This window comes from Trichechus manatus, unplaced genomic scaffold (genome assembly GCF_000243295.1).
Source record: "Trichechus manatus latirostris isolate Lorelei unplaced genomic scaffold, TriManLat1.0 scaffold00121, whole genome shotgun sequence".
NCBI lineage: Eukaryota > Metazoa > Chordata > Mammalia > Sirenia > Trichechidae > Trichechus > Trichechus manatus.
The window spans coordinates 2,363,989-2,376,356 of NW_004444057.1; the positions used below are offsets into that span (position 1 = coordinate 2,363,989).

Here is a 12,368-nt window from a genome sequence, read left to right on the forward strand (position 1 = left end):
GTAGATTATTTGTGTAGAAAAAAATAGACTTTAACACTGTTCAATTTAGTTTTTCTCATTTGATTAGTATGTTCTTAATAAATAGTAATTTAGAAACGGAAACTCTAATAGTGTGATTGGTAGCTATAATGTTCAGTTTTGGATGTCTAACTTCACTCAAGTTCATACTCCACAAATAATTACATAAGTATTTGTTATATAGGGCTGTGGGTCTCAGCTTTGGCTGAACACTAGAATCATCTGGAGGAAACTGGATTTAATGAATTGGTGGTGGGGACCAGGCATTGGCATTCATTTTAAAACTCCCCAGGTGGTTCTAATGTGTATCAAGGCTTGAGAATGGCAAGTGTGGTCATTGAGTTAGGGGTAACCTGTATTACATGAGTCAAAATTTTACTCATTGTTTTCCTATGGAGCTCATACCAAAGAATGTATGAGAGCTTTTCCTTATACATATGTCTTAATGAAGCAAGATCCCCTAACTTTGGTAAACAACATTTTGAAATAATGCTGTGCTCCATTTATTGCCAGTTGGTAGAGGAATCATATTTTTCTCTGTAATGAGTTTCATTATATATGCAGATTAGAAACAAATTTAAAAAATTACAAGTCATGGCAATGGGGAAACTCCACAGAACATGTTCCAGCAATGTGACAAAAATGATGGAAGTTCTTAGAAACTTGCTGGCAGCAAATTCACTGCCAAAGAACCACAGATCACGTTAACGCCTTATTGGCTGTCATCCTGCTAGTTAAACTGAAGGGCGTTTTTGATTAAGGGTGCATTCCAACCTAGATCAAAGTGGAAATGACTCTTGACACTTTGGGTTCTTTTTAAGAAAGAAGAGTTTGATTAGTTACTAAGAAACTTGACTGACCACATAAAAGGTCACAAATTACTCAGTCAAACAAGTTCCCCTTTAGAATCGTAGGGACTGTAAGAGAAATCTCACCGGTCAGTGGTTTGTGCTAGCTGCTAAATTCCTGATTTATTTTCCTCAGGTCTCCAGATTTAGCAAACACAAATTACAAGTTGCCCAGTTAAATGTGAATTTCAGACAAACAACAAATAATTTTTAACATAAGTAAGTCCTAAATATTGCATGGGACATACTTATACCAAAAATTTTATTGTGTATCTGGGAGGTATCTACTTTTCCTAATTAGAGATGCCCACATTTAACTGGGTATCCTGTATTTTATCTGGCAAACTTAAATCTTACTCCAACATTCAACGAATTAGACAGAGCTAAGTAACAAGAAAAGGACTCTCTTGAAACTATTATCTTAGAAACATTAGATCTGACCCTCACCCTAGTTTCTTCTCCTTGTAAGTTATCATGACAAAAAACTAACACTACTCTGCTCTATTATTGTAAAGTTAGGATAATAAAAGTATTGGCGAGGATAAGACCTACCCAATGAACAAAGATAAGTAAAAATCTCTTCTCTTCCTAATTTTCCACTAAGCTTACCCTCTATATTTATCATGATCTGCAAAAACTTGACCTTCTCCTAGTCTTTGACTTCATAACTCTCTATTATTTTATTTTCTCCCTTTTCTTTCTCAGCCTGGATTCCATAATTCATCTTTTAAACTCCATTCTCACCAACATCCTCACATTGTTTATTCTTACACATCTACTCATGGACCTTACCCTAGGGAAAGGAAGAAGTTATAATGTTAGAATAATCTGGAGAACTAGAAGAATATCTAACTAGACATGTGTCTTAGTCATCTAGTGCTGCGGTAACAGAAATACCACAAGTGGATGGTTTTAACGAAGAGAAGTTTATTTCCTCACAGTCAAAGTAGGCTAAAAGTCCAAATTCAGGGTGTCAGCTCCAGGGGAAGGCTTTCTCTCTCTGTTGGCCTTCTCATCAGTGTTCCCCCAGACTTGGAGCTTCTTGGCATAGGGAGCCCTGTCCAAAGGATGTGCTCTGTTCCTGGCACTGCTTTCTTGATGGTATGAGCTCCCCCTGTCTCACTGCTCACTTCTGTCTTTTATATCTCAAGGCATTGCCTCAGGATACAATCCAATCTTGTAGACTGAGTCCTGCCTTACTAACACAACTGCCGCCCATATTCCCTCATTAACATCATAGAGGCAGGATTTACAATATATAGGAAAATCACACAGTACCAGGAATCATGGTGCAGCCAAAGTGATATACACATTTTTGGGGGGATATAATTCAAACCATGACAACATGCTTACTCTCCTTGCCTGACTCCTCTGTAGAAAACTCTGGTCTAGTGCCAATGGGTGTGACAAAACCAAGATTGTTCCTCTGGAGTCTTCATAGGGAGAAAAACTGATCATCTATATCTAATTTCATTTTTAGATGTTAGTGTTTCCAAGAAGAAGACACAAATGCTCCTACCACCAAATATTTAGCCCTTTAGTGGTCCCTCCTTAGCTCAGATTACTTCTTTAAAAGGGGTTCAGTTAACTCTGCCCTCTATTATCCCAATGACTGTACTTGCTTGCATTTACAGTTCCATGAATCACGTGATGCTTCTACTCAGCTTAGAGTTGCGTACACGCCACATGTGTGAGGTTGCTGGGTGCCTGTGCAAGCACTGATGTGAGATTCATGTAAAGTACCCACAGTGCCTGTTAACTAGTTTGAAATCATGACCATATTAAAGCAAACATTGGAGACTGTCCAGCATCACAATCCCAACCAAGAAAAACCCAATTTTTCATGTTTTTGCTTTGGGCACTTATTTGAAATGAAAAAAAAAAGTATTACAAATTGCTGCTTATTTTTAATTAGATAGGATTTTTTTGTATTGTTTTAATAGTAGATTTTTTTTTTTTGAGGAGCAATATTGAAAAGATTAAAAAAATAAAACATCAGTTGCCGTCGAGTTGATTCTAACTCATGGAGACCCCATGTATTCAGAGTAGAACTGTACTCCACAGGGTTTCCAATGGCTGATTTTTTGAGCCAGGTCTTTTTTCCAAGGTGCCTCTCAGTGGACTTCAACTTCCAACCTTTTGATTAGCAGCCAAGTGGATTAACTCTTTGCACCACCCAGGGGCATTGAAAAGATAAAGCATTCTGAAAATATAAGTTCACCTTTAAAACCTGCATTTTATTGGACCCTTTGTTTTATCGTATTTATTGTATAGTATACGGTTCCTGTCTTCATGACGTGTGAAAACTCATTTACTGTTAGTTCAGCTAAAAGCAGTTTGAAGTTCGGAAGAGTCTCATTTGGCTGTGCTTGTCAGACAAGCTAGTTGATTATGTTAAAACGCTTACTTTGAATGAAGATTTTTGGCTCTTGGGAGGAGCTAAAGGAATGATTGAAATCGCTGTCATGGTTCAAATCATGGAATTGGTCAACCGGATGCAGATTAAGTAATTCTGAATTACCGAGCAGCAGTTTGCCGGAGCCCAGAGGAAGAGTGACGGCCACGACTGGGACAGGCTAGTCTTTCTCAATCTGAAAGGTTAGAACAGTTCGGCCCTGCCCCTGCACCCTGGACTTCTCCTCCATGCAAAGTGGGCTTATGTCTTCTGGTGAAGTTGACACTACATAAACACTACATTACTGTGGCGCGATTGGGGTCATGCCCTTGAATGACTTAATTCCAGTCCCCAGTTTTCACTGAAAAGTAAAATACCCCCACTGAGTCTCCTTGAAGAGGGAAAATCCAGCTGAAGCTATTTTTTCCACAGAGCCCATGACTGTGGAGGCCTGCATGCCAAGGTAATTGTTTGTCTGTCTGTAGCTGCTTGCAGCGGCTCAGGTGGTAATAAAATTGACAACTGGAGGTTAGAACTTCCTCCCCAGGTGTGTTACAGAATCCCTGACATAAACAGCAACTCAGTACAAGAAGGATGCGTCCTCACATGTGGATTCTGGCTTAGGGGCCTGTAGGCAGTTCTCAAGCTGTACAAGAAGTTGAGCAGTGAACTTGCTGGCACTGATGTGGAAGAGTGATGTGAAATATGGGCTTTGTGCTTCCCAGAGCAGTTCTGAAAAGCTGTAGGAATGAAAGAAAGCACTGCTCTAGCTTAGTGGTCCTTGTGGCAAATATAACACGAACAAGCACTCCTAATGACCAAAGGATATTTGTTCTTGGTACTGGGGTTGTGATGAAGGCAGAAGGACTCATGGAGCTGGTACTACAAATAAATGCTTAAACCAGAACTCTGTACACTTTACACTTGTGTGTGTGTTTCAACAATGGGTCTTACCTTGAGCTGATCTTTGAAAACCGATCTTGGAAAAATTTGCTAGTCCACGAAGACACATAAGTCTTACTTGCTTTAGTTGCTCAGGATTGGTAAGGACAGTACTATATTCTCTGTTAAAATTTTTTTTAACACATCTAAAGGAAATATTAAAGGAAGGAAATTAATTATCCTATTAATGAGGATAGCATCTTCAAAAATCTTAAATCCAGTACTTTTGGGGGATGGACATAAAGTGAGACTGCAAAATTCTTACTTCCTGGGAGAGATTTTTCTCTCTCAATCTTTTTATTTCTCAAACATATGTATTTGGAGTCCCTGGGTAATGCAAATGATTAACACACTTGGCTGCTAACCAAGAGGCTAGAGGGTTGAGTTCACCCAGAGGTGCCTCAGAAGAAAGGCCTAGCTATCTACTTCCAAAAATTCAGTCATTGAAAATACTGTGGAGCACAGCTCTACTCTGATACACTTGGGGTTGCCATGAGTCTGAATCAACTCTACAGCAACTGGAGATGTACCTATCTACCTATCTATTGACCATTAAGCACATTTTTCAAAAGGCTTTGAAAATAAAAATATCATATAAGTAACATTGGAAACTAGGGGATAGAGAGGGAATCTGTGTCATTGATGCAAAGCACATCATGTAAGAAAATGATTTGTTGGGAGAGACGTGAATCAGTTTGCCATAAAAAGCCAATAAAAGAGATAATTTAAGGTTTAGTACAGTGTTCTTTAACATGCACTATGTGATCTGCTGCCTTTTAGTAAAGTTTTACAATGTAGAATCATAAATTTATACCCTAAAATCTATAGATATGTGTACACACACACACACACACACACACACACACACACATACACGGCAATGTTTACAGTGGAGTCATGGCTTACACTGGGGTCAAGCTTAAAAGTCAACAAGTAAAGCACAAATCATGAATTATAAACTACCTCTGGAAAGCTTTTAAGCCACTCATAAAAACAGCATGTACAATTTTGTTCTTATAGTAACACTTGTGCATGCTAAGGCTGAAGTGTGCATATAATGAGCAAGACTCAGGGAAGGACACGTAAAATCTTGCTGATGCTTGGGTGCTGAAACCATTCCACTTGATAGAGACAGCAGCCATCAAAAACAGCCCTCAAGTCCATAGTAGGGTGAGCGGTGGATAATTTTATGGGGTTTCGGCTTTCCTGCAGGGTTTACATCATTGTGTTTTAAGACAGTCTTGCCCTGCATAACATCCGATAGGGCAAGGTGGGATGATATATACCTCCATGGTCCAGTGCTGCACCCTGGGGGTGGGGGGTAGTGCTCAACAGCTTCCGCCCCCATGACATGCACGTGAAGCTCATGACCACTATGTTCCAGAACTTGTTCTCTTTCGTGAACACAAGGTAAACCCGAACACCATCAAGCGCTGCCTCCTCATCAACTACAATCCCAACTCCCAGGAGCTGGATTTCCATTATAGTATCAAAGTCTTTCCTGTGGATGCAAGTCGCAGGATGAAGAAACTTCTCCAGGAGAAGTTCCCCAACATGAGCTGTCTGCAGGACATCAGCGAGCTGCTGGCCACAGGAGCAGGGCTATCAGTGAGCAAGGCGAACCCAACAGCGAGCACAACATTATGGAGCTGTCCCAGGCCATCGCAGGTTGCGGTAACATGGCAGCTCACTGAGGTGGGTCCTTGGATGACGCTGAAGCTCATGATGATCCAGAAGGGTGTCAGGGAGGGGAACGTGCTGTTCCACAGTTTCGTGCACAAGACGGAGGAGGAGCTGCAGGCCATCCTGGAGGCCAAGGAGGACAGGCTGTGGCTGAAGGCCCAGAGGCTAGGCCAGCACGCCCACAAAGTGCCGCGCAAGTGGGAGCAGCGAGAGGTCCACAAGAACAGCCTGCAGGCATGAAGAGGACGCGGGCAGAGGCCGATGAGGATGCGGGTGCTGAGGACGCGAGGCCCCCGCTGAGGCTGGGGCGGGGCAGGCCGACCTGAGGAGGAGGAGAGAGAAGCTCTGAGTATTTCCGCCAGTCAGTCGGTGAGGAGCTTGATGAGGACATGCTCCCCGGGCTGACCAAGCGGAGACAGCCCCCCGGGCCTCCACGCAACAAGCCGCGAGTGAAGGATCGGAGGCCAGACCGAGGCAGTGACCGGAGGTCTCCAAAGCCAAGGGCAGGTCCCGGGGAGCCCAAGCCAAGCTGGGGCCCAGAAGGGCTTCCCGAGGCCGTGTGCAGGGCTGGGCAAGCCCTCCTAAGAGAGCGGTGGAGCCTGAATCCCAGCAAGGGAACAGAATGCCCCAGTCTGGGACCAAGAGACCCTGCCCTGGGGCTCCAGGGGCAGCCTTGGGTTTCCTTTTATAAAGGAGCTGTTTCCCTAACTTCACCCCTACCTCCACAATAAATGACTGATGTTCCCAGAGAGAGAGAGAGAGAAAGTCAATTTTCCCTTTCTTTCTCCGGGGCATGCCCACAGCCCGACTTGGCAGCGATCACAGCCCCTTATCCTCAGAACAGGCGTCTCTGCCTCTGGAAGGAGTGGGCACCGGATCCTGCTCCCAGCCCCCAAGGTTGCAGGCATCGCCGTCCTCACGGGGCAGGGGTGCCTGGTTGAGGAGATGCTCCCTTGCTGCCTGGCTGGCACCTGGAGCCTCCCCGCCGTGACCTTCACCAGTCTGCAGCTGCTGGCTGGTACTCTGCTGCCCGGGCTGCGGGCCAGTGGCACAACAGCCCCAGAACAATGCCCGTGGACCTAGGTGTTAGCACAAGGTCCAAATCACGTATGTCCTATTTCACAGAATGTATAGAAATTCAAGCCAGATTCAGAAGAGGACGTGGAATAAGAGCTATCATTGCTCATGTCAGATGAATCCTGGCTGGAAGCAGAGAATACCAGAAAGATGTTTACCTGTGTTTTATTGACTACACAAAGACATTCGACTGTGTGGATCATAGCAAATTATGGATAACGTTGCGAAGAATGAGAACTCCAGAACACTTAATGGTGCTATGAGGAAGCTGTACTTAGACCAAGAGGCAGTCATTCGAACAGAACAAAGGAATACTACATGGTTTAAAGTCAAGAAAGGTGTACGTCAGGGCTGTGTCCTTTCTCCATATTTATTCAGTCTGTATGCTGAACAAATAATCTGAGAAGCTAGACTATATGAAGAAGAACGCAACATCAGGATTGGAGGAAGCCTCATTAACAGCCTACCATATGCAGATGACACAGCCTTGCTTGCTGAAAGCAAAGAGGACTTGAAGCACTTACTGATGAGGGTAAAGACCACAGCCTTCAGTATGGATTACACCTCAACATAAAGAAAACAAAAATCCTTGCAAATGGACCAGTTAGCAACAGCATGATAAATGGAGAAAATAGTTAAGTTTTCAGGGAATTCATTTTACTTGGATCCACAATCAATGCCCTTGGAAGCAGCAGTCAAGAAATCAAATGACACAGTGCATTGGGCAAATGTGCTACAAGAGATCTCTTTAAAAGGGTGAAAAAGCAAAGATATCACTTGAAGGACTAAGGTGGACCTGACCCAAGCCATGGTGTTTTCCTTGGCCTCATATGCATGTGAAAGCTGGACAATGAATAAGGAAAACCAAAGAAGAATCGATGCCTTTGAATTATGGTGTTGGTGAAGAATATTGACTATACCACGGACTGCCAGAAGAACAAACAAATCTGTCTTGGAAGAAGTACAGCCAGAATGCTCATTAGAAGTGAGGATGGCGAGATTTCATCTTGCATACTTTGGACATGTTGTCAGGAGGGACCACTCCCTGGAGAAGGACATCATGCTTAGTAGAGTAGAGGGTAAGCGAAAAAGACGAAAACCCTCAATGAGATGGATTGACACAGTGTCTCCAACAGTGGGCTCAAGCATAACAGCAATTGTGAGGATGGCACAGGACCGGGCAGTGTTTTGTTTTGTTCTACATGGGGTTGCTATGAGTCAGAACCGACTTGACGGCACCTAACAACAACACAGTGGACATTAAGCAACACATATGTGTATTAAGTTTGTTTTACTTAATAAATAGCTTTTCTTTTGTAATTATGAGGATTAACAGATATAGTGGTATCTCATCTCATGGAGGTTGAATTCCAAGATCTATGCATAAGTTAAAGGAGTCTATGATGCAATTCCACTTTGTTTCAAAATAATAAACTTTCAGTGAGTTGGTTTCACCTTGAAAGTCATTTTCTTTACATTGTGTCTACATGTACATACTTTTTTGTTCTGTTAAAGGGAAAGAAGATGGGTTTCATTTCCTTACATCAGTAACAGTTAATGGGTTGTTTTACCATATTTACTATAAAACTGATTTTTATAGATAGCTATAGCCATAGCAGGGAGTCCCTGGGTGGCACAAAAAGTTAAGTGATCGACTAGCTGAAAGGTTGACAGTTCATATCTACCCAGTGGTGCCTCAAAAGAAAGTCCTGGCAATCTACTTACAAAAAGGTCACAGCCATTGAAAACCCTATGAAGCACTGTTCTACTCTGAAACACGTGGGGTTGCCATGAATCAGAATTGACTCAAAAGCAACTAGTTTTTTTAAAATAGCCATATCATTTTCTCTTGTTACAATTCATTTTGCATGTGTGTTGTGTTTGTATGGATATGTCTGTGGGGGGGTGGGGAGGTGAGTGTGTGAGTGTTTTAAGACATCTTGTACAAACTGTCTCAGCTCGAGTATGCGGGAGGTATAGACATGTCTGGCATTTCCTATATACTATGGGAGTGGGTCTAGCAGAAGCCTCTTGATAGAAGACAAAGGAACAAAGGTGGGACGATTCAATTAGAGAGGAAGGGGGCTGGTCTGGGAAGCTCGACCCAGTAAGAAAGGCTTCCTTGTGATGGTGGAGAGGGCATATCTGAGGATGGCATTGTATGTGCCACTCAGGTCTGTTTCCTCCTCCAATCCTTCACGGATCATTTCTGACTCCTCTAGAGAACAGACTGGTCTGTTTTACTAGAAACTCTGTAAGAGACTTTGACCCAAATGACACTGCTTTGATAACCTTCTAAAAGGGGACAACGCAAAAGACAGAAAGGGTAGGAGGCTGTGATTATTCAGAGCCACGGTGCCTGACACATCAGCCAAGGTGCCAGCAGGATCAGAATTATTTATGAGCACACGTGAGGCCCTGTCTGGGACTCCCAGGAATGGGTGAGTGCACGAAGCAGAGAAATTTGAGTTATGGCTGTTAATGTGTTCACATCTGTACCCTCAGGCTGGCCGAGAGAAATTCTGTTTTCACCTCTGTTATTACACATCACATAGAATGGTAATTATTTGTTTACACCTCTGCTTCCCTGCTAGGCTCTAAGGCCCTTTAGGCCAGGGATTGTGTTTTACTCATCTTTGTATTTTCCACAATCTGGCGTTTGCCCCTAAGTTCCCTGGGTAGTGCAAATGGTTTGAATCCACCCAGCAGCACCATGGAAAGTTGGCAGTTCGAATCTACCCAGCGGTACCATGGAAGAACGCCTTGGTGATCTGCTTCTGTAAAGATCACAGCCGAGAAAACCCTATGGATCAGTCCTATCCTCAGATGAGGTCTCTATAAGTTGGAATCAACTGATGGCAATGGGTTTTGGTTTTAGCCTTTGCCCCTGGTATATAGTAAGTACTCATTAAGTTTTTTTTTAGATGAAAGAATGAATTGTTGTGTTCATCTATTGATGATTATAGAAAGAGCTATCTGAAATATACAATTATTTGGTGAAGAGGAGGAGGAGGAGGAGGAGGAGGCGGAGGTGGTGGACCCTAGATTTTGATTTTGTTTCCACCACTGTAACATCTTTCTTCACAGGCTATTGCCATGGATATGAATAAAGTAGCTGGTAGAGCTTCCTGCCTGAGAGGAGAATGCCAAATTAGAATTTGGGGACGGAACCTAAAAACAGCACATTTGATTAGAGCAGTCATGATTTTATGTGGAGGATGGATAAAGGCAGAAGAGGAGTATTTCAGCTAGAGGCTTTTAAAGGCTGACAATCCGTGTAGCACAACATAAGCCTCAGTTTATTGTGTCTGAATGAACGCATTGGCATTTCTAGACTGTAACCTATACATCTGCTTTACTGGGGGGAGGGGGCAAGCTGGAGAGCCAGAAGAGGAGGGATTAGGGTTGTAAAAATAGAACCAGTGTGAGAGACTGAAGAAAGGGATGTTAGCAATGACCGGGCTCAGCCACTTATGCAGCTCTGCCACATTCCTCAGAACAAACAGCCATTAAAATCCGAGCACACAAAGCCCGTAGCAGGCTTAGTAATGACAAGCACTGTCAGCACACTATAATTAACATGGGGTGGTATAATTTATAAGGAATGCACTATACAGTTTAACGCCAGCACAGAGAGGGGAAGATCTGCTGTTAGTCTGCAGAATCAAAAGTAGCCTTATCCCTTGATGCAAGCATCTTTCTTTCCAAATGCTCTTTAATTTATTTTTTAACTCACAAAAGCCTTTGTCACACTGAGTTAGTTCTGTGCAAGGCAAGAGTGAGCCTCGTAGGTGACCCTTAGCCCCCCCATCTCCCTCCCATATTAATCAAGAAGGAAAGTCTCAGCAGACTGTCTTTACTGTACATAATTAAGCAGTTCTGAATGCTCAGTGAAACTCAAATGGGATGGCACAGAGCCTCGTAATATGACAGTTAATGGGATGAGACTAGCACTTATTCTGTCTCTATAATAAGCAAAGGCTTTTTGCTTTCCAACTGAGTACGGGAAAAGAAGGAAACCGTCACAAAAGATAACAACAATGACAACATGGGATTGTTGGACACCTCTCTCTACCTTTCATGGTCGCTTCCAAAAAGGAAAATGCACCCTAACTGGAGGAGATTCCCTCTTAATTATCCTTGTTCAGCGGCTGTAATAAGCAAAGGCTTTTACCTCTGCATAGCTGCGGATTAGTGGGAGAAGCAGCCCTAGAAAATAGCTCTGATGGGAAGGTTTATACCTCTTTGCTCTTCTTTCTGCCTCCTGCAAACCTTTAAACTAGATGAAATATTGCCTTAGTCTTACTTCCCCGATGATGAGGATTCTTAAGAAAATGATGTGTTATTTTGTTTTCAGAGAATGGTCGACATAAGTATGTGTCATAAAGGACTATTTGCTAGGTCTGTGGCTTTTGTGTGTGACCCACACACACATAGCATCTCCTTCCCTCTCTAAAGACAGAAACTGGGTAGAAATTATCTCTGAAGCAAGGAAAATACAGTGACAGAAACCAATGTTTATTTTTAGCCACATAAACTTGGTATCACAGTTAAAATTGCTCCTTGGTTTTGTCCAGTGAGAAACTCAGTTTAAAAAAAAAAAAATCTCTTTGTGCTGGATAAGCTATGGGAATAACAGGAATAATGCAGTCACTAAATGATCCTGCAAAGGAGAAACCGTATCAAACATTCATCTGAGAGGCAGCTGAGCAGCACCATGAATCTGTGCTCTTGTATTATGAGACATCCCTGAGATACAGAAATCTAGGGGAACAAAAATCAACCCTGTAATTCAGGAACAAGTCCAGATGACTAGTCTGAATCATTTAGAATGTAATTGTCTGAAGAGAGAGACTGAAAAGGGATCTCTTTATTATTACAGTTTTCAGGGAGAAAGTGGGGCTGTGGCCTGATGGACTTGGCTCTGCAGAAAGCTGAGATTTGGAGTTTGGGTTTATATTTTGGGCTCCGCTTCTGACCTTCTGGGCTTCCCGTAAAAAGTGACTTGATTTCCTGAAGGGTAAACTAGAAAAAAATCTCTTTAAGTGATTTGAGGTTTCCAAATGCAGGGGAGTCGTCAGAGGCCTGATCAGCATCCAAAATTCTATTTCTTTGGGGATTGTGTTCTAAGATTAGAGATAGCATTTGGCTCCTGAGTATGTTTTCTCTGGGTTTCGTTGGGAAGGCAGGTGTTTTGCTTGAGAACTGCGACTGGAAACATTGAGAAACACTCTGTTTTTGAAAGGTAACAATTCTGAGAACTGAAAACCTTCACTTCCTTTCCATAAGGATGAACAGAAGTCCTTTCATTCACATCCATCATCTTTTATTTCAGATTGAGAACCCTTTTAATTTCAGTAGAAATTTCAGCATATGCTATCTTGCTCCAAAACAGCAAATGGTGG

At 42.7% G+C, this 12,368-nt stretch overlaps 1 pseudogene; it reads left to right on the forward strand.

Annotated features, from left to right (window-relative positions):
* Window positions 1-3,331: 3,331 nt before the first annotated feature.
* On the forward strand, window positions 3,332-6,577 carry LOC101343457 (suppressor of SWI4 1 homolog pseudogene; annotated as a pseudogene).
* The last annotated feature ends 5,791 nt before the right edge of the window (window positions 6,578-12,368 follow it).